Source organism: Oncorhynchus kisutch, unplaced genomic scaffold (assembly GCF_002021735.2).
Source record: "Oncorhynchus kisutch isolate 150728-3 unplaced genomic scaffold, Okis_V2 Okis01b-Okis20b_hom, whole genome shotgun sequence".
Classification (NCBI taxonomy): domain Eukaryota; kingdom Metazoa; phylum Chordata; class Actinopteri; order Salmoniformes; family Salmonidae; genus Oncorhynchus; species Oncorhynchus kisutch.
Window position 1 is genome coordinate 15,094,717 of NW_022261978.1, and position 6,373 is coordinate 15,101,089.

Here is a 6,373-nt window from a genome sequence, read left to right on the forward strand (position 1 = left end):
GAGACAGACGCTCCTATCCAGGAGATCTGTTCAAGAGACAAACGCTCCTATCCAGGAGATCCATTCAGGATCCATTCAGGAAACAGACGCTCCTATCCAGGGGATCCATTCAGGATCCATTCAGGAGACAGACGCTCCTATCCAGGAGATCTGTTCAAGAGACAGACGCTCCTATCCAGGAGATCCATTCAGGATCCATTCAGGAAACAGACGCTCCTATCCAGGGGATCCATTCAGGATCCATTCAGGAGACAGATGCTCCTATCCAGGGGATCCATTCAGGAGACAGACCCTCCTATCCAGGAGATCTGTTCAGGAGACAGGCGCTCCTATCCAGGGGATCCATTCAGGAGACAGACGCTCCTATACAGGGGATCCATTCAGGAGACAGACGCTCCTATCCAGGGGATCCATTCAGGAGACAGATGTTCCTATCCAGGGGATCTGTTCAGGAGACAGACACTCCTATCCAGGAGATCTGTTCAGGATCCATTCAGGAGACAGACGCTCCTATCCAGGGGATCCATTCAGGAGACAGACGCTCCTATCAAGGAGATCTGTTCAGGATCCAATCAGGAGACAGACTCTCCTATCCAGGAGATCCATTCAGGAGACAGACGCTCCTATCCAGGGGATCCATTCAGGATCCATTCAGAAGACAGACGCTCCTATCCAGGGGATCCATTCAGGAGACAGACGCTCCTATCCAGGGGATCCATTCAGGAGACAAACGCTCCTATCCAGGGGATCTGTTCAGGAGACAGACGCTCCTATCCAGGAGATCTGTTCAGGATCCATTCAGGAGACAGACGCTCCTATCCAGGGGATCCAATCAGGATCCATTCAGGAGACAGACGCTCCTATCCAGGAGATCTGTTCAGGATCCAATCAGGAGACAGACGCTCCTATCCAGGAGATCCATTCAGGAGACAGACGCTCCTATCCAGGAGATCTGTTCAGGATCCAATCAGGAGACAGACGCTCTTATCCAGGAGATCCATTCAGGAGACAGACGCTCCTATCCAGGGGATCCATTCAGGATCCATTCAGGAGACAGACGCTCCTATCCAGGAGATCCATTCAGGAGACAGACGCTCCTATCCAGGGGATCCATTCAGGATCCATTCAGAAGACAGACGCTCCTATCCAGGGGATCCATTCAGGAGACAGACGCTCCTATCCAGGGGATCCATTCAGGAGACAGACGCTCCTATCCAGGGGATACATTCAGGATCCATTCAGGAGACAGACGCTCCTATCCAGGGGATCCATTCAGGATCCATTCAGGAGACAGACGCTCCTATCCAGGGGATTCATTCAGGATCCATTCAGGAGACAGACGCTCCTATCCAGGGGATCCATTCAGGAGACAGACGCTCCTATCCAGGGGATCCATTCAGGAGACAGACGCTCCTATCCAGGGGATACATTCAGGATCCATTCAGGAGACAGACGCTCCTATCCAGGGGATCCATTCAGGATCCATTCAGGAGACAGACGCTCCTATCCAGGGGATTCATTCAGGATCCATTCAGGAGACAGACGCTCCTATCCAGGGGATCCATTCAGGAGACAGACGCTCCTATCCAGGGGATCCATTCAGGATCCATTCAGGAGACAGACGCTCCTATCCAGGGGATCCATTCAGGATCCATTCAGGAGACAGACGCTCCTATCCAGGAGATCTGTTCAAGAGACAAACGCTCCTATCCAGGAGATCCATTCAGGATCCATTCAGGAAACAGACGCTCCTATCCAGGGGATCCATTCAGGATCCATTCAGGAGACAGACGCTCCTATCCAGGAGATCTGTTCAAGAGACAGACGCTCCTATCCAGGAGATCTGTTCAGGAGACAGACGCTCCTATCCAGGGGATCCATTCAGGAGACAGACGCTCCTATCTCACCTTCCATCAGGACTAATAGTGTTTGTTGACTAGAAGCTTCACACAGGGCCCTGGTCAACAGAAGTTCACTATGTAGGGCCCTGGTCAACAGAAGTTCACTATGTAATGCCCTGGTCAACAGTAGTTCACTATATAGGGCCCTGGTCAACAGTAGTTCACTATATAGGGCCCTGGTCAACAGTAGTTCACTATATAGGGCCCGGGTCAACAGTAGTTCACTATGTAGGGCCCTGGTCAACAGTAGTTCACTATATAGGGCCCTGGTCAACAGTAGTTCACTATATAGGGCCCGGGTCAACAGTAGTTCACTATATAGGGCCCTGGTCAACAGTAGTTCACTATATAGGGCCCTGGTCAACAGTTGTTCACTATATAGGGCCCTGGTCAACAGAAGTTCACTATGTAGGGCCCTGGTCAACAGTAGGGGGTTATATCCTTCCTGTTTGGCCCTGTCCGGGGGTGTCCTCGGATGGGGCCACAGTGTCTCCTGACCCCTCCTGTCTCAGCCTCCAGTATTTATGCTGCAGTAGTTTATCTGTCTCGGGGCTGGGGTCAGTTTGTTATATCTGGAGTACTTCTCCTGTCCTATTCGGTGTCCTGTGTGAATCTAAGTGTGCGTTCTCTAATTCTCTCCTTCTCTCTTTCTTTCTCTCTCTCGGAGGATCTGAGCCCTAGGACCATGCCCCAGGACTACCTGACATGATGACTCCTTGCTGTCCCCAGTCCACCTGGCCATGCTGCTGCTCCAGTTTCAACTTCCACCTGACTGTGCTGCTGCTCCAGTTTCAACTGTTCTGCCTTATTATTATTCGACCATGCTGGTCATTTATGAACATTTGAACATCTTGGCCATGTTCTGTTATAATCTCCACCCGGCACAGCCAGAAGAGGACTGGCCACCCCACATAGCCTGGTTCCTCTCTAGGTTTCTTCCTAGGTATTGGCCTTTCTAGGGAGTTTTTCCTAGCCACCGTGCTTCTACACCTGCATTGTTTGCTGTTTGGGGTTTTAGGCTGGGTTTCTGTACAGCACTTTGAGATATCAGCTGATGTACGAAGGGCTATATAAATAAATTTGATTTGATTTGATTTGATTTAGTTCACTCTATAGGGCCCTGGTCAACAGAAGTTCACTCTATAGGGCCCTGGTCAACAGTAGTTCACTCTATAGGGCCCTGGTCAACAGTAGTTCACTCTATAGGGCCCTGGTCAACAGTAGTTCACTCTATAGGGCCCTGGTCAACAGTAGTTCACTATGTAGGGCCCTGGTCAACAGAAGTTCACTATGTAGGGCCCTGGTCAACAGTAGTTCACTCTATAGGGCCCTGGTCAACAGTAGTTCACTCTATAGGGCCCTGGTCAACAGTAGTGAATAGGTTATTATTAGATTATAGATTAATCTACCTGATATTTCTACAATACCAGGACCAGACAGGATCTAGCTGATTATTCTACAGTATCAGGACCAGACAGGATCTAGTTGATTATTCTACAGGACCAGACAGTATCTACCTGATATTTCTACAGTATCAGGACCAGACAGTATCTAGCTGATTATTCTACAGTATCAGGACCAGACAGGATATAGTTGATTATTCTACAGTATCAGGACCAGACAGTATCTAGCTAGCTGATTATTCTACAGTATCAGGACCAGACAGGATATAGTTGATTATTCTACAGTACCAGGACCAGACAGGATCTAGCTGATTATTCTACAGTATCAGGACCAGACAGGATCTAGTTGATTATTCTACAGTACCAGGACCAGACAGGATCTAGTTGATTATTCTACAGTACCAGGACCAGACAGGATCTAGTTGATTATTCTACAGTACCAGGACCAGACAGTATCTAGCTGATTATTCTACAGTACCAGGACCAGACAGGATCTAGTTGATTATTCTACAGGACCAGACAGGATCTAGCTGATTATTCTACAGTATCAGGACCAGACAGGATCTAGTTGATTATTCTACAGTATCAGGACCAGACATGATCTAGTTTATTATTCTACAGCACCAGGACCAGACAGGATCTAGTTGATTATTCTACAGTATCAGGACCAGACAGGATCTAGCTGATATTTCTACAGTATCAGGACCAGACAGTATCTAGCTGATATTTCTACAGTATCAGGACCAGACAGTATCTAGCTGATATTTCTACAGTATCAGGACCAGACAGGATCTAGTTGATTATTCTACAGTATTAGGACCAGACAGGATCTAGTTGATTATTCTACAGTATCAGGACCAGACTGGATCTAGTTGATTATTCTACAGCACCAGGACCAGACAGGATCTAGTTGATTATTCTACAGTATCAGGACCAGACAGTATCTAGCTGATATTTCTACAGTATCAGGACCAGACAGTATCTAGCTGATATTTCTACAGTATCAGGACCAGACAGGATCTAGTTGATTATTCTACAGTACCAGGATCAGACAGGATCTAGTTGATTATTCTACAGTACCAGGACCAGACAGGATCTAGTTGATTATTCTACAGTACCAGGACCAGACAGAAGGACACACACACGCGGCCCCGAGAGGGTACTCGTCCTGGTAACCGCCCATCTGCTGTGGGGTGAAAGGTCAGGGTTCTGCCCGACTGTGAAACTGCTTGCCGTCGTCAGCCAACATACACAGAGACGGAGTGTGTGTGTGTGTGTGTCAGTGTGTGTGTGTGTGTGTGTGTGTGTGTGTGTGTGTGTGTGTGTGTGTGTGTGTGTGTGTGTGTGTGTGTGCGTGCGTGTGTGTGTGTGTGGGTACAGGGGTCCCAGAGTGGGGTTGTGCTGTGATGAAATCCCTGGAACATTCCTGGTTAGATAGTCAATATAGTACTAAGCTACAGGTTTCAGACTGGGTTAGAGGCAGATAGAGGATTCAGACTGGGTTAGAGCCAGGTACTACAGGTTTCAGACTGGGTTAGAGGCAGATAGAGGATTCAGACTGGGTTAGAGCCAGATAGAGGCTTCAGACTGGGTTAGAGCCAGGTACTACAGGTTTCAGACTGGGTTAGAGGCAGATAGAGGATTCAGACTGGGTTAGAGCCAGATAGAGGCTTCAGACTGGGTTAGAGCCAGGTACTACAGGTTTCAGACTGGGTTAGAGCCAGATAGAGACTTCAGACTGGGTTAGAGCCAGAATAGAGCTACAGGCTTCAGACTGGGTTAGAGCCAGATAGAGCTACAGCTTTCAGACTGGGTTAGAGGCAGATAGAGGCTTCAGACTGGGTTAGAGCCAGGTACTACAGGTTTCAGACTGGGTTAGAGCCAGATAGAGCTACGGGCTTCAGACTGGGTTAGAGCCAGAGAGAGGCTTCAGACTAGGTTAGAGCCAGGGACTACAGGTTTCAGACTGGGTTAGAGCCAGATAGAGGTACAGGTTTCAGACTGGGTTAGAGCCAGATAGAACTACAGGCTTCAGACTGGGTTAGAGCCAGATAGAGCTACAGGTTTCAGACTGGGTTAGAGCCAGGTACTACAGGTTTCAGACTGGGTTAGAGCCAGATAGAGCTACAGGCTTCAGACTGGGTTAGAGCCAGATAGAGCTACAGGCTTCAGACTGGGTTAGAGCCAGATAGAGGCTTCAGACTGGGTTAGAGCCAGATAGAGGCTTCAGTCTGGGTTAGAGCCAGATAGAGCTACAGGCTTCAGACTGGGTTAGAGCCAGGTACTACAGGTTTCAGACTGGGTTAGAGCCAGATAGAGCTATAGGCTTCAGACAGGGTTAGACCCAGATAGAGCTACAGGCTTCAGACTGGGTTAGAGCCAGATAGAGTTATAGGCTTCAGACTGGGTTACAGCAAAATAGAGCTACAGGTTTCAGACTGGGTTAGCGTCAGATAGAGCTTCAGGTTTCAGACTGGGTTAGACCCAGATAGAGCTACAGGCTTCAGACTGGGTTAGACCCAGATAGAGCTACAGGCTTCAGACTGAGTTAGAGCCAGATAGAGCTACAGGTTTCAGACTGGGTTAGAGCCAGGTACTACAGGTTTGAGACTGGGTTAGAGCCAGATAGAGCTACAGGTTTCAGACTGGGTTAGAGCCAGATAGAGCTACAGGTTTCAGACTGGGTTAGAGCCAGATAGAGCTACAGCTTTCAGACTGGGTTAGAGGCAGATAGAGGCTTCAGACTGGGTTAGAGCCAGGTACTACAGGTTTCAGACTGGGTTAGAGCCAGATAGAGCTACAGGCTTCAGACTGGGTTAGAGCCAGATAGAGCTACAGGCGTCAGACTGGGTTAGAGCCAGATAGAGGCTTCAGACTGGGTTAGAGCCAGGTACTACAGGTTTCAGACTGGGTTAGAGCCAGATAGAGGTACAGGTTTCAGACTGGGTTAGAGCCAGATAGAACTACAGGCTTCAGACTGGGTTAGAGCCAGATAGAGCTACAGGTTTCAGACTGGGTTAGAGCCAGATAGAGCTACAGGTTTCAGACTGGGTTAGAGTCAGGTACTAC